This window comes from Schistocerca nitens, chromosome 1, assembly GCF_023898315.1.
Source record: "Schistocerca nitens isolate TAMUIC-IGC-003100 chromosome 1, iqSchNite1.1, whole genome shotgun sequence".
Lineage (NCBI taxonomy): Eukaryota > Metazoa > Arthropoda > Insecta > Orthoptera > Acrididae > Schistocerca > Schistocerca nitens.
The window spans coordinates 1,185,012,152-1,185,037,490 of record NC_064614.1 but is presented as its reverse complement, the minus strand read 5'-3'; positions in this window follow the sequence as shown (position 1 = coordinate 1,185,037,490).

Sequence of the window (25,339 nt, the reverse complement as noted above, 5' to 3'; positions counted from 1 at the left end):
AACCAACTTTAACCGAACACACAACCCCGAAGACTGGTGATCTCTTTCAGAGGCTCGAAATTTAGTGTGGACTCCAATGCGGCATGATCATAATAGTTTCCACAACGAAACTTTGTCTCGAAACCTGGCAGAAAATCCAAAGACATTCTGGTCGTATGTAAAGTATGATAGTGGCAAGGCAAAATCAATGCCTTCTCTGCGCGACAGCCACGTAAATACTATTGATGACAGTGCTGATGAAGCAGAGGTACTAAACACAGCCTTCCGAAATCCCTTCACCAAAGAAGACGAAGTAAATATCCTAGAATTCGAATCAAGAACGGATGTAAACATGAGCAACTTAGAACTGGATGCCCTCGGAGTTGCGAAGCGGCTTAAATCAATAAAAGCAAGTGTTTTGCTCCAGACTGTGTACCAGTTAGGTTCCTTCCAGAGTATGTTGATGCAATAGCCCCATACGTGACAGTCATATATAACAGCTCGCTCGACGAAATATCCGTACCCAAATACTGGAAAGTTGCGCAGGTCACACCAATATTCAAGAAAGGCTATAACAGTAATTCACTAAATTACAGGCTCATACCAATGACATCGATATGCAGCAGGAATTTGGTTCAAAATGGCTCTGAGCACTATGGGACTCAACTGCTGTGGTCATAAGTCCCCCAGAACTTAGAACTACTTAAACCTAACTAACCTAAGGACAGCACACAACACCCAGCCATCACGAGGCAGAGAAAATCCCTGACCCCGCCGGGAATCGAACCCGGGAACCCGGGCGTGGGAAGCGAGAACGCTACCGCACGACCACGAGATGCAGGAATTTGGAACATATATGGTGTTCGAAATTTATGAATTATCTTGAAGAGAACGGTCGACTGACCCAGAGTCAACACAGATTTAGAAAACATCGTTCTTGTGTAACACAAGTAGCTCTTTAGTCATACGAAGTGGTCAGTGATACTGAAAAGTGATTTCAAATTGATTCCGTATTTGTAGACTTCCAGATGGCGTTTGACACCATACCCCACAAGCGGCCTGTAATGAAATTGCGCACTTATGGACCATAGTCGCAGTTATACGACTGGATTTGTGATATCCTGTCGGAGTACGTAGTAACAGATGGAAAATCATCGAGTAAAACGGAAGTGATTTCTGGCTTTCCTTAAGATAGTGTTATATGGTTTGCTGTTCCGTATGTATATAACCAATTTAGGAGACAATCTGAGCAGCCGTCTTAGGCTGTTCGCAGATGATGCTGTCGTTTATCGCCTAGTAGAGTCATCAGAGGGTCAAAACAAGTTGCGAAACGATTTAGAAAAGATATCTCTAGGGTACAAAAAATTGGCAAGTGACCCTAAATAATTACAAGTGATAGCAAATCCACATGAGTCCTAAAAGGAATTTGGTAATCAAATCTAAAGGCCGAAAATTCAACTAATATTACAGTTACGAGAAACGTAACTTGGAAAGAATACATAGGAAATGTGGGAAAGATGAACCAAAGACTGTGATATACTGGAAGAACACTTGGTAGATGCAACAGCTCTACTAAATAGACTGCATACACTACGCTTATCCGTCGTCTTATGAAGTACTGCTGCGCAGTGTGGGATACTTATCAGATAGGATTAACGGAGAACATCGAGAAAGTTCAAAGAAGAGCAGCACGTTTTGTATTATCGCGAAATAGGGGAGAGAGTGTCACTGACATGATATAGGATTTGAGGTAGACATCATTAAAACAAAAACGTTCCTCGCTGCGGTGGGATCTTCTTAAGAAACTTCAATCACTAACTTTCTCCTCCAAACGAAAAAATATTTATCTACACAAGAAGAAACGATCATAATAAAATAAGGAAAATCGGAGCTCGGATGGAAAGGTATAGGTGTTAATTTTTTCCGCGCGCTGTTTGGGAGTGGACTAATACAGAATTATATTGTGATGCAGCTAATAGAGAATTATATTGTGAAGGTGGTTCGATGAAGTCTCTCCCAGGCACGTAAGTGTGATTTGTAGAGTATACATGTAGATGTAGATGTATTTTACATATGGCGCCTTCGAAGTGATTCATTTCTATTCCACCCACCGTTGTCTCTTCTTTCTTCTTCGTGCATATCATTTTCCTCCAGACTTTTATTTACTTCATCTTCTTTAGTCCAGATTTTCTTATACAGCAGTACAAGTCAGTAAAAGAGCGTGGGTATTTGTAAGAAAATTAACATTACCGGTGGGAATTGTTGTGCACAGTATATATTCAGTAGTATGAGACCCAGTATACCGACAAATACAGTTCACAAAAAAAAATGGTTCAAATGGCTCTGAGCACTATGGGACTCAACTGCTGAGGTCATAAGTCCCCTAGAACTTAGAACTACTTAAACATAACCAACCTAAGGACATCACACACATCCAAGCCCGAGGCAGGATTCGAACCTGCGACCGTAGCGGTCGCGCGGTTCCAGACTGTAGCGCCTAGAACCGCGCTGCCACTCTGGCCGGCAAATACAGTCAAATGGTAAACATTCGATGTCAGTGGCACAGTATAATCGTATAAGAAGACGTCGACGATTCAGGTGGTGGATGGTGGAACGCGGTATAAAGGCATTCAGCTCTGCGCGGTGTTAGTGTATGCGTACCTGCCTTCACTGCAGACAGGAAACGAAAACCATTAGTGTCAGTGGGTATTAAGAATTTTTAACATGTTGCAGCCCTGTCAGCAACTGTGATAAATTAATGCGTCAAAGGTCAGCCTCAGTTGCGAAAAGATACTGGTCTTTACCCAGGTTTCAGCTAGGGTAATGTAGCCTTCTTCAGAAACATAAATTAAACTAATACGTGCCAGAATAAGGCACGGTCAAACATAAAAAGCTTAAGTATAGTGGTACCATGTCAAGCTACGTTACTTAGCTCAGGAACAGCCCCGGCCCCACTTCATGAAAAGCGGTCGGTTAGCCGCGGTTAGCTTTATTCTGGCATGTATTAGTGTAATTCATGCGTCTGAAGAAGGCTAGATTACTCTAGCTAAAACCCGGGTAAACACCAGTAACTTTTCGCAACTGAGGCGGATCTTTGACATATTACAGTGGATATTTTGTGCATAAATCACTACTGTGACAGTGATATGCTGGATACTGTTATTATGTGCTTACAGGGAAATCGGACTCTCCAATCGTCTAATCGCCAAGAAGTGGGACCGTTCAAGCACATTTATCGATAATTTTGTTAGATTGGGCGTACGATATGGAGAGAACGGAAAATATGGCCACAGTGCAAAATTATCTGAAGCAACGAAACGGTTGCTTTTGAGGAAAAACTAGTGCCACAAACCGTTCTTCGTCTGACCTTGTCACTGATTTGCAGTTGCCAGTAACTGCCAGACGTGTGCAAAAAATTTTGTCGCATGTCAAACATCTTGTATTCAAGAAACGACTACACACCTCTAACAACCAAATATAAACAGGCTAGACTGAAGTTCGCTGAAAGACGTATGTTATGGACTTCAGGACGGCATGTGATGTGAAGTGCTGAGAAGAAGTTTAATTTAGATGCGCCAGATGTATTTGAGTATTATTGACATGATCTAAGAACAGAGCAGTAGGTAAGTATGAGTGGAACTTTTGGTGGTGGAAGTGTTGTGATTTACACAGATTCTGCGCTAAAGGTAAATCGCAAAAATGGTTCAAATGGCTCTGAGCACTATGGGACTTAACATCTGAGGTCATCAGTCCCCTAGAACTTAGAACTACTTCAACCTAACTAACCTAAGGACATCACACACATCCATGCCCGAGGCAGGAGTCGAACCTGCGATCGTAGCAGTCGAGCGGTTCCGGACTGAAGCGCCTAGAACCGCTCGGCTACCACGTCCGGCGGTAAATCGCATATTGCTTGGCTAGACACTAGTAAGAATTCTGACATGTACATGGAGATGCTAGAGACAGATTTGATTAGAGTGTATGTGGACCTAGGCTGCGAATGACCAGTGTTTCAACAAGATAATACATCTGTGTATGTCTCTGCTACAACCAATATGTGGTTTGAAGATGAAGATGTCAGTGTCTTGCCCTGGCCTATATTTAGTCTAGATCTGGACTCGCGCAAAAACATTTGCGGTATACTTGCGAGGAGCGTTTATCGCAGTGGAAGGCAATTTCAGGCCATGTGAGAGCTCAAATTTCATTGCAATAACTACAAACCCTAACATAATCAATGCCGAACTGAATTTTTGGGGTAATTAGGAAGAACGGAGGTTGGACAACGTACTGACTGCAGTAACTCAACAGGGCAATGAGTGTCTTTATACCAATTTCTATCCATGAAATACAAATGCCTTATTTTGTTACTCATGTTACAAAAGGAACTATGTAAATCCAAACTGATAATTTATCTATTATATGTACCTACTTCTTAAATTCGTCACTTTTATGCTTTAGACTTCTGCTATTACTTCAGTAACTTTCTTGTTGATTACCACCACTATAGTATTGGATTGTATCTTACTTATCTCTTCTACTCCCAAATTCTTCATCAAATGACAGTTGCATCAGCCATATTTCAAGAGACTAGTTGTTTAGGAAATGCGCCTCGCGTTTTAACCCTTTAGATGCCATCAGCGCTGTATCAGGCAGCGCTACGGTAACATGGACAACCACAGCCTTCCACCCCGGCTGCAAGCCAAACTATGCCGGCATGGTTACGTACAGTTCAGTTAGCACGTATGTACACCACATGAGAGCGAAGTACACTACTGTCCATTAAAATTGCTACACCAAGAAGAAATGCAGATGATAAACGGGTATTCATTGGACAAATATAGTATACTAGAACTGACATGTGATTACATTTTCACGCAATTTGGGTGCATAGATCCTGAGAAATCATTAACCGGAACAACCACCTCTGGCCTTAATAACGGCCTTGATACGCCTGGGCATGGAGTGAAACAGAGCTTCGATGGCGTGTACAGTACAGTTGCCCATGCAACTTCAACACGATACCACAGTTCATCAAGAGTAGTGACTGGTATATTGTGACGAGCCAGTTGGCCGCCCACCATTGACCAGACGTTTTCAGTTGATGAGAGATCTGGAGATGTGCTGGCCAGGGCAGCAGTCGAACATTTTCTGTATCCAGAAAGGCCCGTACAGGACCTACAAAATGCGGTCGTGCATTATCCTGCTGAAATGTAGGGTTCATAGGGATCGAATGAAGGGCGGAGCCACGGGTCGTAATATATCTGAAATGTAACGTCCACTGTTCAAAGTGCCGTCAATGCGAACAACAGGTGACCGAGACATGTAAACAATGGCACCCCATACTACCACGCCAGGTGATACGCCAGTATGGCGATGACGAATACACGCTTCCAATGTGTGTTCACTGCGATGTCGCCAAACGCGGATGCGACCATTATGATGCTGTAAACAGAACCTGGATTCATCCGAAAAAATGACGTTTTGCCATTCGTGCACCCAGGTTCGTCGTTGAGTACACCATCGCAGGCGCTCCTGTCTGTGATGCAGCGTCAAGGGTAACCGCAGCCATGGTCTCCGAGCTGATAGACCATGCTGCTGCAAACGTCGTCGAACTGTCCGTGCAGATTGTTGTTGTCTAGCAAACGTCCCCATCTGTTGACTCAGGGATCGAGACGTGGCAGCACGATCCGTTACAGCCATGCGGATAAGATGCCTGTCATCTCGACTGCTACTGATACGAGGCCGTTGGGATCCAGCACGGCGTTCCGTATTACCCTCCTGAACCCACCGATTCCATATTCTGCTAACAAACATAGGATCTCGACCAACGCGAGCAGCAATGTCGCGATACGATAAACCGCAATCGCGATAGGCTACAATCCGACCTCACGAGGCATCACAACAACGTTTCACCAGGCAACGCCGGTCAACTGCTGTTTGTGTATGAGAAATCGGTTGGAAATTTTCCTCATGTCAGCAAGTTGTAGTTGTCGCCACCGGCGTCATCGTTGTGTAAATGCTCTGAAAAGCTAATCATTTGCATACCACGGCATCTTCTTCCTGTCGGTTAAAATTCTCGTCTGTAGCACGTCATCTTCGTGGTGTTGCAATTTTAATGCCCAGGATTGTATATGGTTTCCCGTGTAACTAGGTAGGAGTCTCAAGTTGCTTGGAATCTTCTTTTCATTCTATTTCTGCTGACAGCTTGCTTCTGAAGACAGATTAAGCCTAGTTGACACCGTAGCCAATTTGAAAGTAGCCAATGTGAAAGTATCATAAATAAACTTGTTCCAAATTAATTATTCGACAAACCTGCTTGTGACTGCGTCTGCGAACTTGTTTCGTGCACTCCTCCATTTTCCCAGTAATGGAACATGTATTTGGCTTAGCAATCAAGTTTAAGAGCTTAATGCCGATTGTGCAATGGCATTACGATGGCACTGAAAAATTAACTTTTGGCCCTGACGTTTACTTAATGAACTTGTATCTTCACTTGAATAATTCCAGTTGTTCAAAGGTATAAAATTCGTTATTTGAAATAACTTTGCTGTGATAACTTTAGTTATACCAAATTCGATTTCAAACCATGAACTGCACGTATATAGGACTCATTTTCTTTGCGTTCCCTCATTGGTGGGTAACTTTACTTTACTACTCATTTTCATATTCAATACAAGCAAGGATGTGGATTATGATTCAGGCTGTTAGATTTAAACACAATGTTATATATATATATATATATATATATATATATATATATATATATATATATATATATTAAAAATTTAAGTCATATACAAAAACTACCATTTCAACATTTTTGTAGCACGAGTCACTCGTACAAAGAATTTTACAAAACGCTTACTGCGTCAAACCTTGGACATACCAATCCTAACTCTGAACATCATCTAACAAAAACCATTTTGAAATCATTATATAGCTTCTCCCATTAACGTGCTGAAGTTTGCGCAGCGCGAATCCTACCTTAAAGCTGTCACCACACATCTGCTTCCTCCGGGCACCTAGCTACGATTCCCGAGTTTTTTACTGCACGCGCCTGGCTGTCTTAACCATCAAAGATCCTCCTACTCAAAGATATTATACTCATTCCACCTTGCGGTTGGCAGCTATCGGCTTTATTTTCTGGATCTACCCTGATCAGACCATAGCACATACCTTTCAAATGGAGTATTAGCGGGCAATTGTCTGGCGTCCACTTACATGTGTGACTATGCTGTTACACTGGATCCACAGACGTCTGTAGAAGTTTTACCAACCAGGTGCAGCACTCTAAAATAATCAGTTTTGATGTAACTGTTTCGGTAAATTTGCAAATGCGTCAAGTCCCAGGAAGAAAATTTGATAATAAATGAAGAAAACTCTGAAACGACTGTTATCCATTTAGTATCTTTGAAATAAATTAGGTAACGATCAATTTTACTTTAGGAAAGGTAAAGGCAGGAGAGAGGCAATTCTGACGTTGCGGTTGATAATAGAAGCAAGACTGAAGAAATATCAACACACGTTCATAGGATATGTCGACCTGGAAAAAACGTTCGACAATGTAAAATGGTGCAAGATGTTCGAAATTCTGAGAAAAATAGGAGTACGCTACAGGGAGAGACGCGTAATATCCAATATGTGCAAGAGCCAAGAGTGAATAATAAGAGTGGACGACCAAGAAAGAAGTGCTGAATTTAAAAAGTGAGTAAGACATAGAGGTAATGTTTCGCCCCTACTGTTCAATGTGTATATCGAAGAAGCAATGATGGAACTAAAGGAAAGATTCAAGAGTGGAGTTAAAATTCAAGGTGAAAGGCTATCAATGGTACCTTTCGCTGATGACATTGCTATCCTGAGTGAAAGTAAAGAAGAATTACTTCGTCTACTGAATCGAATGAACAGTCTACTGCGTACAGAAAATGGATTGAGAGTAAATCGAAGAAAGATGAAAGTAATGAGAAGTAGCGGAAATGAGAACAGCGAGAATCATCAGAACTGGGAATTACGAAGTAGATGAGTTTAAGCAATTCTGCAACCTGGGTAACAAGCGAGAAATCCAGCTTCGAGTCCCGGTCTGGCACAAATTTTCATTGGCGTCATTCCATTCTGCAGCTGATGGTTGTCCACTTTCGGAATTGCAAATACATTTAATATATTTCATAACAACTTTAGTAGCCGCAGAGCATGTTTCCTTGGACACGTGTGCATTTAATGCATTGAATCGTAATTCGAAATAACACAGGCACTACTCGGATTTTAGGAGCACCTCAATCACTTACATAAGAAACTTCAGCTCACGCTAGAAATAATAAACAATGGAACGACTACTTTTCTGGATGTGAAAGTGTATAGAACATTCTACAGAACATCTAGCGGCAAACTGGGCCACAAAGTATACAGGAAGCCGACATACACTAATATCATGCTGTATGATGATTCCCAACGCAACGAAAGCACCCTGTGCTACGAAAGCTGACGGCCCGAGCTCAACGGATTAATGACGCCTACCGCATACAACAGGAACTGGACGAGCTCAAGACAACATTCCGTCCCAATGGATACAACAGAGACATACAACGAACTGTGAGGTAGAGCGAAGACGAAACAGACGAATCTAAAAAAGATACTGTTCGTGTGGCTCGCAGATCTCATGTGAGAGGCGTAACCGACCGTGTAGATAAGGTAATGCGTCGCAGAGGAATGAAACTGTGTTTCAGAGTGGTCGCAAAATCCGATATTTGTTGAGACCCACTAAGGATCCCGTGAATGCTCCACAGACTGAAGGTGTCTAGAAACTTAGATGTGAATGCGGTGGAGTCTATGTTGGTGAAACCGGGAACCGGGGACCCATTAGCACTCTCGTTTCGAAGCATGGACGTTCCGTGTAGTTCGGGCAGAACAAGACGTCAGCTGCAACATAACACCACCAAGTATTATTTTCAGCCATAATGGCTATGTTTGTGCACCGTGACTGTCTGGGATAATTATTTATTTCAAATTTCTGCTACCATTCACTTTTTATTTTATGCTTAATCTAACATAATGCAACGCGTTTCGAACATCTGTTCATCTTCAGGCGTTTATACATACACACATTAGAGAAATGTTACTTAAAAATAAACAGTCTAAAACTAGATTAATCTAGAAATCTTTGTCCATTGTTTTCTACTGTAGCTGCTGGTGTGGCATTTGGGGGGAAGGAGGGGGCAAGTTTATGGCTAGTAATCGAAATAAGTGATGTCTTCTGCTGGTTTTCTTCCATGTGGTTGACTATGTATATCACAGCCTGTATAGGGTTCAGACAGATTTGCATCAGTTATGTGTTACGAAAATTGTGTGAAAGGCTTTTATATGACCGTTGATCACTTACAATTTCATCTTCTTGCTCCTTCACTTGAATCACTGGTGTAATGGCCGAGCTGTTGAGCGACATTACACTATTGCTCATTATATTTTGTCAGTGTTTGCCAACATAATTCACTGCACAAATTGCTTCGATGTTATACACACAACACAAGATGGCGGACTGTAGCATTTGCGTCTGTATCGATTATGGAGGTTTTGTATCGATATTCTTGGTACTGACAGATTTGTAGTCAATTATTTACATTGACATATCTTGAATCTATTGAATTAGAACTGGCTTAAGACTGTTGAAGAATTCTGAGTTTTTAAATTCGGTTATTTCATTAAGAATGTTATCTCCATGCTTTGTGTTGTGTATGAAAATTACCATTTCTTCAAGACATCCATTCTTTTACTTTCTCCTATTTTGTGTAAAATTTCGAGTTTGTCTTCGATTTTCAAAGGGTGGCCTGTGTCTTTAATGTGAATTGCTACTGCGGATTTGTTACATTTATCAAGCCTGAAGCAGTCTAAATGTTCTTTGAATCGGGTTCTGAAATTTCTGCCTGTTTGGCCGATATAATATTTATTACATTGGCTGCAGGTAATTTTGTAAATGCCAGATGCATCAAGACTTGTATCTGGTGGTTTTAAAAATTAGCTTCAGCACCAACATCAACCTAAGTAGGAGGCTTATTCACAATATAACTCACAGATGGCTATTCTCGCGCCATGGGATACACTGTTTTTCACCCCTAGCCCTTCGATAGGTGGGTGGTCCTTACCCTCACAGTAATTCTTTCCAGACAGCGAATGACATGTGTACCAAGATTGGTTGAAGTTCGTCCTGTAGTTTAGGAGGAGATGTGGAACATTCATAAAAACATACATACAAACATATGTACGTACAACCACTTTTATAATTTGTACGTATGCCACGCTGTAGAACGCTATATGTGCTCCGTTTCGTTGTCGATCACCAGCTGTCACTTTTGTCCGTGCAGGAAACATTACTGTCGTGTCATCTAGTGGTCATTCAGCATAAGGTTGTCTGTTTACTTTTAGTCCAATAGTGCACTACCAGTGAGGCAAGCGCGCAAAGTGTTTCTCCTCCCTCGCTCTCACTGTGGCCGAGCGGTTCTAGGCGCTACAGTCTGGAACCGCGCGACCGCTACGGTCGCAGGTTCGAATCCTGCCTCGGGCATGTACGCGTGTGATGTCCTTACGTTAGTTAGGTTTAAGTAGTTCTAAGTTCTAGGAGATTGATGACCTCAGAATTTAAGTCTCATAGTGCTCAGAGCCATTTGAACCATTTTTGAACTCGCACTGTACCTTTGCTTGTGACAGGCAAAATTTGGCCTGTCGATATAGTGGTCAAGTTGGCGGTGTAAATTACGCTTCTGAACCGACTGCTACCACCAGAATTTTGTCAGAAAACTAAGACAAAAAGCAATTAACATTGTACAGACATTTTTTATAGACTTCCTTAAACGGTGAATTCACACTTCATCACAAACTGTCAGAAAACAAATATACGAGTTAGTGAGTAAATAATGGTTTGTACAAAATGTATCGTTCCAATTTTGTTCTGAATTGCGGCGTCTACCAGTGTCAACCGTCAATCCCATCATTACACTCAAAAAATACATCCATCAATCTCCCATCAGGTGGCCTATTTGGCAAATGATAAGCGCACTTTCAAACTTACGTAATATATACCAACTACCATAAACAATTGTCACTATCCGCAATTATATGGAAGTTAAACTAGATTATGAGCAGCACAAATAAGTAGAGTGAAGAGTGATATGTAATGTTGCAGAAGATTGCTAAACATTGTTTTGGTAGATCGGATATCCAAAGGTGACGTAATGAATCGAATGCAGGAGTAAAGAGCTTTATGACACACTGTGACTAAAGAAAGGGGTAGATTGCAGGACGGATCCTGGGGCGTCGATAAACTGTAATTCTGGTAATGGAGGGAAATGTGAGGGAGAAAAGTTGTTGGATGTGACCGTAGTTCCAATATGGTAAGCGGGTGCTAATGCATCTTCATAGCAGTAGTCGTCCATAAATGAAGAGCCTTGCATTTGATAGACTAGAGCCAGGAGAGTTACATCAAAGCAGTTTTTAAACTGAAGCTTAGAGTAACAACCACCACTACAAAACATACTACAAAATATGATTCAGTTGCAGTTTAAAACAGAACCTTACGATGCTTAGTTTTTACTTTGAGCCACTCAGTTGTAAAAACCTCATGACTTTTATGATTTTACGGAAATGTTTCAGTTCAGTAAAAACACCAACAGCAGTTCCTCATTACGATATTTTTCATGTGCTTGAAGCACAGTAGCTTTGGTACGGAAAACATCGCTCTTGCATTGTAATCACTGTGTTCAGACTGCTAAGCACATGGTAAAATCCCTTTTTTGCCTCAAACAGGAATTTGAAATAAGTTCTGGAATATCTGACAGTAAAAATTTCCGTGGGAAGATTGCTGCGCAAGGCATTCTGAGATAAATCTCCAGCGGCAATATGGGATGTGAACACAAATGCTATTTCGATGAGCTTTGCAGTATCCTGGGAGAGCAATTACTGAACGCGAGTTGGCATCGCGGGATAGCGTTGGAACCTCATTGAGCTGTTAATGAAGTTACCTGCAAAAACAGAGTGTTACAACACCAGAATTTAAAATTAATTGCTTTCTTTCTTCAGCGAGCTGTATCACAGATTACTCTGCACTGTTTAAATGAGCCCTTTGAACCGATCCTTGTTAATTTGTGAGTGAAACGGCTTAAACAGAATGGAACACAGTTGTTATAGCATACATGATAGAGGGAAAGAACACTGATGAATTCCAACGTAGAGGGGAAGTATCAAACAATCCATAACACTAGGATAGACTATCTGACTTCAAACGACCTACAATAATTCTGTGACAGTTCTTCTAGGTGACAACGGTAAATTTTTTTTTCCATTCTGCAATAAGTATTTTATCTGTTCACGAAATTCTTTTTGGTCTCTTAGTCCGTTTTCACATGACGTCAGTCTGTGGTGACCACAGATATGACTACCGCTGCACAAAGATAGGATATTTGGTAATAAAGAAGTTACGACATTTACAAGTCTACAGTTCATATTAAATACGGAATTCACACAAGAACAGGATAAATAGATAAAGTTATACTAAAGTCGATTTAACCAGTTGTATTTGGCTAGATTCCTCGTTTATGAATAAATGAAGTTACTGTTGAAAATGGAGGGTAATCTACGTCTTAGTCTCTCTCTCTCTCTCTCTCTCTCTCTCTCTCTTCCTTCAATTTATACTCCAATCTTACAACAATTTTGAAAGTATAGTGTTCCCTTTACTCATCTTGATAACCTAGTGTAGGGAACACAATGTTGCCACATTCTTTTGACAAAACACTGGACGTTTTAGTAGTGTGATATAAAAGGTTCGTTTCGAAGAGTTAAGAACCATCAGGTCAAGAACTGAGACGACGTTTAGCACATACGAAACTGTTTTATATTAAGTGCTTGCGTCAGTTACAATTCGAGGAAAACCACATCGTTTTCGATAACAGGGCACCCAGAAACACTATGAATAGCTTGTAAGTGTGTTGTAGGGAGGTTGTGGTGACATATAATTTTTAGGAAAAAAATTAAGTAAGTTGCGTCGTTTCCGAGTTATTTGGCGTTGAAGTTAGCCATACAAACCGATGGGCACGCAAATTGAAACGGTCCATCAGATACAGTTAGTTTCAGTTGTTCTCACAGCGTACATTATAACGCTCGAGACTGCTCAGCCTTTGGCTGGGGTTTTGCTGTTACTAGCGTCCCATCTCCAGTTTTTGAATCTTTTTTTTTTTTGTTCGGATTTAGGTAACCAAACAAAACACACTTTCGGCGACACAGTCGTAATCTGAGGCGTCTTGCCATGGTTCGCGCGGCTCTTCCCGCCGGAAGTTCGAGTCCTCCTTCGGGCATGGGTGTGTGTGCGTGTTGTTCTTAGTGTAACTTAGTGTAAGTTAGATTAAGTAGTGCGTAAGGTTAGGGACCGATGACCTCCGGAGTTTGGTCTCGTATGTTCTACCCACAAATTTCCAGTTTTCCGACACCGTCTCTGGCGAGCCGCTTGAATTTGCTGAATGAAACAAGTTCCGTAAATATTTTTTTGGAAAACAGGAGCTATCGATAGGTTGCCACAAGAGTCCCTACGGACAGAAAAATAAGCAAATGGAGACCAGAATACGTAATTCAGTCTAAGAAACAAATGTTCTGTGCAGCGCATGACCTACAATATTCAACTTCTAAAGTCAGGTTGTCAGTGGCCAACATGGGTCTATTAGGTAACTTGATAATATGTAAAAATTGTTGAATTGGAAGATTTTTTTACAAAATCAAATGATATTTTAAAATTATTCAATATTCGCCATCAACTTCCGAGCGCAAAATTTACTCCTGTTACTAATGTAGCTCGAATTAAACTTTGAGTGCTTTCTGTAAACATGTAAGAAATCGTTTTCGCGTTTTTCCATGTCCTTTAATTAACTAACAACACAATTTTTCAGCATTATTTACAAGCAATCTTTTATCATTACTAAAGGTTAATACTTAGCGGGATTTCTGGGCCACATGATTATTTATTTGTAAGATATGGAAAAGTGTCATCACTCGTGATCAATAAAAACTGTTGCAAGTCAACAAAACATTGGATTTTGACCATTATTACAATTTTCTATGAATAGCAAATCAATGTCTGTTCTTCTGTTGGTTTTTTTAAAATTTCTCATTAATTTTAAACGAATTCTTGTTATTTTACAAATAGATTTGCTCCTGTGAATCTTCTTGTTCTTAAAGCGCACTCATTTTCCTCGCTTCCATTCTTGACGTCAAATATATAGCACATTGAAACTTCCTGGCATATTAAAACTGTGTGCGGGACCGAGACTCGAACTCGGGACGTTTGCGTTGCGCGTGCAAGTGCTCTACCAGCTTTTTTTATATTTAAATCTCATTTTTTTCGTTGCATCTGCTCGGGGCGGACGTCGCAAGACACCCGCTTCAGTTCGTCGTTGATCCATTAACTCACTTCTTTTTTTTTTTATTATAGAGGGCTAGTAACCCTCTGACCGAACACGCTGTTACCGTGCCGGCTAATATTTGATCTCATATGTCACATCTTAAGTAAACAGGACAAGGTGTATGGTTCAAATGGCTCCAAGCACTATGAGACTTAAAATCTGGGGTTATCAGCCCCCTAGACATAGAACTACTTAAACCTAACTAACCTAAGGACATCACACACATCCATGCCCGAGGCAGGATTCGAACCTGCGACCGTAGCAGCAGCGCGGTTCCGGACTGAAGCGCCTAGAACCGCTCGGTCACGAAGGTCGAACCAGCTGAGATACCCAAGCACAGCTCACGCCTCGTCCTCAGAGCTTTAATTCCGCCAGTATCTCGTCTCCTACCTTCCTACATTAACTCGTATGTAAAGTAACCAGACGTTTGAAGCTATTCCATACATGAGAGTTAGAATCATGCGTTGGTGAATTACTGGTCATTTACTAGAGTACGTCACATCTGACTCGTAGTCGCATGTCGATCACGTCCATTTGTATCGTCATTGCGGGCGGTTCGCAGGTAATCTGTGTGCCGAAGTGCCATAGTGACCTTATTACACTCGGGGAGACAACAATCCTGCGCCTGTATGTGGTTCTGTTCGTCTGCAGGTTTTTTCACTACTGCCGAATGTTCAGAAAATTTCGTGTTTTGCTTAACCACGTCACCTCTGTCATCTAATGCGTAACACATGGAATTCGTTGAGAATTATCGAGCTCTTCCTTGTTAGGTTACTTCTATGAATCATAAAGAGTGAAAAAAATAATCGTAAATTGTATCTCATCAATACAACGACGTCGACACAACAAAAACACTGAAGAAATTAAAAAGCAGTTTTTCGCAGTTCCGACGATTATAAAACACATACATATTGAAGAAGAAGAGGTATTACGTGGTTCTTCTCTATAATATGGAATTTTATAATAAAGAGGAAATGTGAGATATCTCTTTCCCTCCCTCCCTCTCTCCCTCTTACTCTCTCTCTCTCTATCTCCTCTCCCTCGCTCGCACACACACACACACACACACACACACACACACACACACATACACACACACACACACTTGCACTTTTTTCTACGACATCCCCCTTCTCTCAAAACAATACTAACTGCTGCGGCAACTACTGCTAACATAGGGGGCATCTTGAACACTTAAGTGGCGTGTGCGGTTTTGTCTGTGGTTAGAATCACGCATGTACAAGTGTTGAATAAGGGGTATATATGTACATGGACATGAGCAAAGCGGAGTCGCACGGCGATTAGGTACACAAGTGTTACTGCACATTTAATGGCCTCCACAGGATTCTTCAAATTTGGGTACTTACTGGACACTGTAAGGTACCCCTCATTTGCATGTAAGAGCGCATTTTACTTTATTTCCAATTTTGCTTTTTCACATACATAAAGTGAATCCGTCAACGCTGCAGTACATATGAAGTGGGAAGCAGGTTCCTACACTGGCTAACAGAGGCGGTTGACCACCTGGCTCTATGAGAACCAGTGGGATGAGGTGCCGATGCAGAAATCGCTCTTGACGTCAGCAAAGATATACGTGGCGGAAGTACTTTTATTCTGGTGCGAAACAAGTAACTGTTATTGATAATATTTGCTAACAAATGTTTCCTTTTGCCACACAGGCATTAGGAGTCTATGGGTCGTAAGTACTGTCTTTCAGAAATTTTACACCGACAGGAAAGTTGATGTTAGTAAATAAATGAAATACTTTGGCATAACCGAAGATCTACGATCTTATGCGAACGATAACGATTGTGCACTATAGTTACAGACCGAGCGCCATAGTCGGCAGTCATCGACTGAATGCCTTTCCATCTAGTCATGTGATAGACTATGCTCTCGTGCTGTTAACAGGTAGCTTGTAATCAACGTGAACAAGTCTATTTTACGGAGTTTCTTAACGTACCATAATAGAATCACGTGTAAAAATTATCTCCACTGAAAACTTATTCCCTCGTCATTACGTAACACATAGACAGTAGTATTGCACTTTCAGTTACCGACATCGCTGCTACGGTTCTGTAACTACGAGAGTATCTCCACATAGCGGGTAGGGGGAATTCCTACGCGGCGGCTCACTAAATCAGTTCAAGGACGGACTGGCTTAATTATCGCAAAACTCGGGTGGGAAACATGGGTAGTTATACCACATGCCTCTTATACCACAATATACGGACTCACCAACTAAACCGAGGCATTTCTGGAGGTTTAGCACAAGTGGCGGGGGGGGGGGGGGTGTTGTGTTCTTGCAGCACCCAGAATACTGCAGCAATTGAAAAACACATGGACTGATCTCACGCCTTTTGCACGCACTGTGCCTGACATCACAAGCCGACGAACAGGTTCTGATGACACCCCTGTCACGTTTACTCCATGTTACGCCAGTAGGTATTCGATAAACTGATTTAATTAACAGAATTAGGCAGTTTCGACCACAGCAAATTATTGGTACATAAATTACACAGTCTGCCTAAGAACTTTCCGTAAATATAATTAGCAGTTATGTGTTCTCGATATAATGACAGTGTCTATATTCACTCCTTGGTACCATCGTTGCTGCTCATATATACACTGACGGAAAAAATCGCAACAGCGGAAAATAGTTAATGTAATGAAATTTCGGGAATGCATTTGTCTAAGTAATATATGTGATTGTCCGCAGCTCGTGGTCGTGCGGTAGCGTTCTCGCTTCCCACGCCCGGGTTCCCGAGTTCGATTCCCGGCGGGGTCAGGGATTTTCTCTGCCTCGTGATGACTGGGTGTTGTGTGATGTCCTTAGGTTAGTTAGGTTTAAGTAGTTCAAAGTTCTAAGGGACTGATGAGATGTTAAGTTCCATAGTGCTCAGAGCCAACATATGTGATTAACACTGTAACATCGGTTGACACGCGGGGTAGCCTAGAGGTCTAGGGCGCCTTGTCACGGTCCACGCGCCTCCCCCCGTCGGAGGTTCGTGTCCTCCCTCGGGCATGGTTGTGTGTGTTGTCCTTAGCGTAACTTAGTTTACGTAGTGTCTAAGCTTAGGGACCGATGACCTCAGCAGTTTGGTCCCATAAGATCTTACCACAAATTTCCAATTTTACTGTAAGATCAGGGGTTAACGTATGCGCAAGATAAGCCATTGCAACTGTGAAATGCTGGTACATTGATAACCGGTGTAACTTCCAGAATGTTAACTGGAAGTATGCAAATATGCATGCATTTTGTTGTACAAGAACCGAATATTAGTTTCTGGGATGGAGTTCCACGCCTACTGCACTTGGCTGGTCGATACATGGACGGTTAATGCTGGTTGTGGATGACGCTTGAAGTGTCATCTGATGATGTTCTATATGTGCTCAACTGGAAACAGATCTGGTGTTCGCCGGCCGGAGAGGCCGAGCGGTTCTAGGCGATACAGTCTGGAACCGCGCGACTGCCCCGGTCTCAGGTTTGAATCCTGCCTCGGGCATGGATGTGGGTGATGTCCTTACGTTACTTAGGTTTAAGTAGTTCTAAGTTCTAGGGGACTGATGACCTCAAAAGTTAAGTCCCATAGTGCTCAGAGCCATTTGAACCATTTTTCAGATCTGGTGTTCTAGCAAGCCAAGGCAACATGTCGACAGCATGTTGCATTACAACAGCGGTGTGTGGACGCGTGTTCTCCTGGTAAAAGCCCTCGGTAATGCTGTTCATGAATCGCAGCACATCAGGTCGAATCACCAGGTTGACGCACAAATTTTTAGCCAGCGTGCGCGGTATAACTATGAGAGAGCGCCTGCTCTCATGCTAAATCGCACCCCAAGGCGTCTAGCAACCAGATAGGTTGGTTGTAGGCCCCCAACCGGCCTCCTTCTAACCAACACACGGCCACCATTGGCGTCGAGGCAGAACCAGCTTTCATCAGAAAACACAACTCTGCCTTCCAATGAGGTCTTGCTTCACACCACTAACGTTGCAAGTGGTAGTAGTTTGGGTTCAGTGGAATGCACGCTACAGGGCGCCTGGCTCTGAGCTGTCCTTGAGGTATAACAGATTTGTAACAGTTCGTTGGGTCACTGTGGTGCCAACTGCTGCTTAGATTGCTCTTGCAGATGCAGTACGATGAGCCACTACCATACGCCCAACACAATGGTCTTCCGTCTCGGTGGTGCTCAAAAATGGTTGAAATGGCTCTAAGCACTATGGGACTAAACATCTGAGGTCATCAGTCCCCTATAGTACACCTACACCTACATCTACATCCATACTCCGCAAGCCACCTGACGGTGTGTGGCGGAGGGTACCTTGAGTACCTCTATCGGTTCTCCCTTCTATTCCAGTCTCCTATCGTTCGTGGAAACAAGGATTGTCGGTGTGCTTCTGTGTGGGCTCTAATCTCTCTGATTTTATCCTCATGGTCTCTTCGCGAGATATACGTAGGAGGGAGCAATATACTGCTTGACTCCTCGGTGAAGGTATGTTCTCCAAACTTCAACAAAAGCCCGTACCGAGCTACTGAGCGTCTCTCCTGCAGAGTCTTCCACTGCAGTTTATCTATCATCTCCTTAACGCTTTCGCGATTACTAAATGATCCTGTAACGAAGCGCGCTGCTCTCCGTTAGATCTTCTCTATCTCTTCTATCAACACTATCTGGTACGGATCCCACACTGCTGAGCAGTATTCAAGCAGTGGGCGAACAAGCCTACTATAATCTACTTCCTTTGTTTTCGGATTGCATTTCCTTAGGATTCTTCCAATGAATCTCAGTCTGGCATCTGCTTTACCGACGATCAACTTTATATGATCATTCCATTTTAAATCACTCCTAATGCGTTGTTGTTGTTGTGGTCTTCAGTCCTGAGACTGGTTTGATGCAGCTCTCCATGCTACTCTGTCCTATGCAAGCTTCTTCATCTCCCAGTTCTTACTGCAACCTACATCCTTCTGAAAGTGTATTCATCTCTTGGTCTCCCTCTACGATTTTTACCCTCCACGCTGCCCTCCAATTCTAAATTTGTGATCCCTTGATGCCTCAAAACATGTCCTACCAACCGGTCCCTTCTTTTTGTCAAGTTGTGCCACAAACTCCTCTTCTCCCCAATTATATTCAATACCTCCTCATTAGTTATGTGATCTACCCATCTAATCTTCAGCATTCTTCTGTAGCACCACATTCCGAAAGCTTCTATTCTCTTCTTGTCCAAACTATTTATCGTCCATGTTTCACTTCCATACAAGGCTACACTCCATACAAATACTTTCAGAAACGACTTCTTGACACTTAAATCTATACTCGATGTTAACAAATTTCTCTTCTTCAGAAACGCTTTCCTTCCCATTGCCAGTCTACATTTTATATCCTCTCTACTTCGACCATCATCATTTATTTTACTCCCTAAATAGCAAAACTCCTTTACTACTTTAAGTGTCTCATTTCCTAATCTAATTCCCTCAGCATCACCCGATTTAATTTGACTACATTCCATTATCCTCGTTTTGATTTTGTTGATGTTCATCTTATATAATCCTTTCAAGACACTGTCCATTCCGTTCAACTGCTCTTCCAAGTCCTAATGCGTACTCCCAGATAATTTTACCGATTTAACTGCTTCGATCGGATCGGATCGGAGCGTGGAATGTCAGATCCCTTAATCGGGCAGGTAGGTTAGAAAATTTAAAAAGGGAAATGGATAGGTTAAAGTTAGATATAGTGGGAATTAGTAAAGTTCGGTGGCGGGAGGAACAAGACTTTTGGTCAGGTGATTACAGGGTTATAAATACAAAATCAAATAGGGGTAATGCAGGAGTAGGTTTAATAATGAATAAAAAAATAGGAGTGCGTGTTAGCTACTACAAACAGCATAGTGAACGCATTATTGTGGCCAAGATAGACACAAAGCCCATGCCTACTACAGTAGTACAAGTTTATATGCCAACTAGCTCTGCAGATGATGAAGAAATAGATGAAATGTATGACGAGATAAAAGAAATTATTCAGGTAGTGAAGGGAGACGAAAATTTCATAGTCATGGGTGACTGGAATTCGTCAGTAGGAAAAGGGAGAGAAGGAAACATAGTAGGTGAATATGGATTGGGGGGAAGAAATGAAAGAGGAAGCCGCCTTGTAGAATTTTGCACAGAGCATAACTTAATCATAGCTAACACTTGGTTCAAGAATCATAAAAGAAGGTTGTATACCTGGAAGAATCCTGGAGATACTAATAGGTATCAGATAGATTATATAATGGTAAGACAGAGATTTAGGAACCAGGTTTTAAATTGTAAGACATTTCCAGGGGCAGATGTGGATTCTGACCACAATCTGTTGGTTATGAACTGCAGATTGAAACTGAAGAAACTGCAAAAAGGTGGGAATTTAAGGAGATGGGACCTGGATAAACTGAAAGAACCAGAGGTTGTAGAGAGTTTCAGGGAGAGCATAAGGGAACATTTGACAGGAATGGGGGAAAGGAACACAGTAGAAGAAGAATGGGTTGCTCTGAGGAATGAAGTAGTGAAGGCAGCAGAGGATCAAGTAGGTAAAAAGACGAGGGCTAATAGAAATCCTTGGGTAACAGAAGAAATATTGAATTTAATTGATGAAAGGAGAAAATATAAAAATGCAGTAAATGAAGCAGGCAAAAGGGAATACAAACGTCTCAAAAATGAGATCGACAGAAAGTGCAAAATGGCTAAGCAGGGATGGCTAGAGGACAAATGTAAGGATGTAGAGGCTTGTCTCACTACGGGTAAGATAGATACTGCCTACAGGAAAATTAAAGAGACCTTTGGAGAGAAGGGAACCACTAGTGTGAATATCAAGAGCTCAGATGACAACCCAGTTCTAAGCAAAGAAGGGAAGGCAGAAAGGTGGAAGGAGTATATAGAGGGTTTATACAAGGGCGATGTACTTGAGGACAGTATTATGGAAATGGAAGAGAATGTAGATGAAGATGAAATGGGAGATAAGATACTGCGTGAAGAGTTTGACAGAGCACTGAAAGACCTGAGTCGAAACAAGGCCCCGGGAGTAGACAACATTCCATTGGAACTATTGATGGCTTTGGGAGAGCCAGTCATGACAAAACTCTACCATCTGGTGAGCAAGATGTATGAGACAGGCGAAATACCCACAGACTTCAAGAAGAATATAATAATTCCAATACCAAAGAAAGCAGGTGTTGACAGATGTGAAAATTACCGAACAATCAGTTTAATAAGTCACAGCTGCAAAATACTAACGCGAATTCTTTACAGACGAATGGAAAAACTGGTAGAAGCGGACCTCGGGGAAGATCAGTTTGGATTCCGTAGAAATGTTGGAACACGTGAGGCAATACTAACCTTACGACTTATCTTAGAAGAAAGATTAAGAAAAGGCAAACCTATGTTTCTAGCATTTGTAGACTTAGAGAAAGCTTTTGACAACGTTAACTGGAATACTCTCTTTCAAATTCTGAAGGTGGCAGGGGTAAAATACAGGGAGCGAAAGGCTATTTACAATTTGTACAGAAACCAGATGGCAGTTATAAGAGTCGAGGGACATGAAAGGGAAGCAGTGGTTGGGAAAGGAGTGAGACAGGGTTGTAGCCTCTCCCCGATGTTATTCAATCTGTATATTGAGCAAGCAGTAAAGGAAACAAAAGAAAAATTCGGAGTAGGTATTAAAATTCATGGAGAAGAAGTAAAAACTTTGAGGTTCGCCGATGACATTGTAATTCTATCAGAGACAGCAAAGGACTTGGAAGAGCAGTTGAACGTAATGGACAGTGTCTTGAAAGGAGGATATAAGATGAACATCAACAAAAGCAAAACGAGGATAATGGAATGTAGTGAAATTAAATCGGGTGATGATGAGGGGATTAGATTAGGAAATGAGACACTTAAAGTAGTAAAGGAGTTTTGCTATTGAGGGAGTAAAATAACTGATGATGGTCGAAGTAGAGAGGATATAAAATGTAGACTGGCAATGGCAAGAAAATCGTTTCTGAAGAAGAGAAATTTGTTAACATCGAGTATAGATTTAAGCGTCAGGAAGTCGTTTCTGAAAGTATTTGTATGGAGTGTAGCCATGTATGGAAGTGAAACATGGACGATAACCAGTTTGGACAAGAAGAGAATAGAAGCTTTCGAAATGTGGTGCTACAGAAGAATGCTGAAGATAAGGTGGGTAGATCACGTAACTAATGAGGAGGTATTGAATAGGATTGGGGAGAAGAGAAGTTTGTGGCACAACTTGACTAGAAGAAGGGATCGGTTGGTAGGACATGTTTTGAGGCATCAAGGGATCACAAATTTAGCATTGGAGGGCAGCGTGGAGGGTAAAAATCGTAGAGGGAGACCAAGAGATCAATACACTAAGCAGATTCAGAAGGATGTAGGTTGCAGTAGGTACTGGGAGATGAAGAAGCTTGCACAGGATAGAGTAGCATGGAGAGCTGCATCAAACCAGTTTCAGGACTGAAGACCACAACAACAACAACAACAACTGCTTCGAGTTGCTGACCTGCTTTATTGTAGCTAAATGATAAGGGATCTATCTTTCTATGTATTCGCAGCATATTACACTTGTCTACATTGAGATTCAATTGCCATTCCCTGCACCATGCGTCAATTCGCTGCAGATCCTCCTACGTTTCAGTACAATTTTCCATTGTTGCAACCTCTCGATATACCACAGCATCATCCGCAAAAAGCCTCAGTGAACTTCCGATGTCACCCGCAAGGTCCTTTATGTATATTGTGAATAGCAACGGTCCTACGACACTCCCCTGCGGCACACCTGAAATCACTCTTACTTCGGAAGACTTCTCTCCATAGAGAAAGACATGCTGCATTCTGTTATCTAGGAACTCTTCAATCCAAATCACACAATTGGTCTGATAGTCCATATGCTCTTACTTTGTTCATTAAACGACTGTGGGGAACTAACTTAAGGACATCACACACATCCATGCTCGAGGCAGGATTCGAACCTGCGACCGTAGCAGCAGAGCTGTTCCGAATTGAAGCGCCTAGAACAACTTGGCCACCGCGGCCGTCTCGGTGGTGCTACGTGGCCGTCTGGAGCCCACTATTTTGTGACAGTGCATTCTCCTGACCACCACTGCTAGCGATCACGCACAGTGGTTATGTTCCTGCCAAGTCTTTTTGCAGCATCGAAGAAGGAGAATGCAGCTTCTCGTAACCCTATTACACAACCTCGTTCAAACTCAAAGAAGTGTTGATAATAGCGTCTTTGTCACCTTAAAGGCATTCTTGACTATCATCAACTCACTACGTCCGATCTAAAAGGTAACTAACGCTCACGACCGTTAAATCGTGTATTTAAAGCAAACTTGATTTGCTACTAGCGCCACTCTCATGCGATTGGCGTGAAATCTGAATAGACATTATCTCTCAAATGTACGGGGTGTTCAAAAAGTCTCTCCGCAGTGCCGTATGATTGTTAACCACTCGTGCCGTATGCTGCAGTTAATATACCAAACTGAAACTCAGTGAAATACCCAGTTTATTAATTTATCGAATATTCATTTTTAGTTTCAAATTTTCACATTAAATGTTGCTGAATACACAATTCAATTCGTCTAATCATGTTTCCAAACACGAGCTGTAACATTTCTTCTGTACCGGAAGCAGTGAAAGTGGATATTGCAGTTTTCAATTCATCGATGGATTTTGGACGGTTTTTATAGACAGATGCCTTCGCTGCACCCCAGAAGAAAAAGTCAGGTGGTGTTAGGTCAGGCGATCGTGGAGGCCAGAGTCCCTGTGAAATTATGTGATCACCAAAAACATCAGCAAGCAGTGACGTTAAAATGCGAGCCGTATGCGCGCTTGCACCATCTTGCAGAAAATAACCGTTCAGTATTTCACTTAACACAAGTTCTCCTATGAATGGGTAGAGAATATCACTGCAGTATCGTTGTGCGTTTATTGTTTCGTTTAAAAAATATAGGACCCACAATCCGACGTCTATAAATTGCAATCCAAACTCCTATTTCCACAGAATGAAGTGGTTCCTCATCAATAAACAATGGATTTGCAGTACTACAGATACGAAAATTTTGCGAGTTCATGTACCCGGATAAATGAGACCACACCTCATCAGTGAAAAACGTTTCATTAAGAATATCCCTTCCATTTTGTTGAACGAAATTTTTGAACCATTGACAATAATGCAGTCTCTTGCCATGATCAGTACATTTCAGTTCTTACACGACAGCCACTTTGTATGGGAAAAGTTCTAATTTTTTCCTTACAGCTGTGTGGGCCTTTCCGACACTAACATCGAGTTTTCTTACTGACTTGTTCAGACTCATGGACATTTTATCGGAAATTTCGAGTAGTATATCCTCAGAGAAAACGCTAAAACTACCACTTCTCGGTCCATCTGACACTGAACCCATACTTCGAAATTTGTTAATCAAATCTCGCACAGTGTCGCAATGTGGGAGTTTTGTCTCCGGGAAAATTAAATTAAATGTATGACGAACTGAAACTGTGTATTTACCGCCAGCTTTGAACACTTGTTCGACTAAAAACACACGTTCTTCAATGCTTAGCATTTTCACAGTGACAAAAACGAAAAAGGGAACACGTAAGGACACACACCAACGATACTACTGACGCTGGCTGAGATAAACGAAACAGTGGAATGCTGGGAGAGTCCACTTGAAGCGAAGTAACCCAGGCAGGCGAACAATCATACGGCACGAGCGGCTAACAATCACACGGCACTTCGAACAGACTTTTTGGACACCCCGTAGAAACACGCCTACCATCTTTCGTTTATGCCACACAGTCCTTCTTGGTGTTGTAATTTTTTTCCGTCAGTCTATACAAAACATCTTCATCCGCAGCATACAACACATCAGTTAGATACAGTGCTTCCTTCACTATCAAACTTAA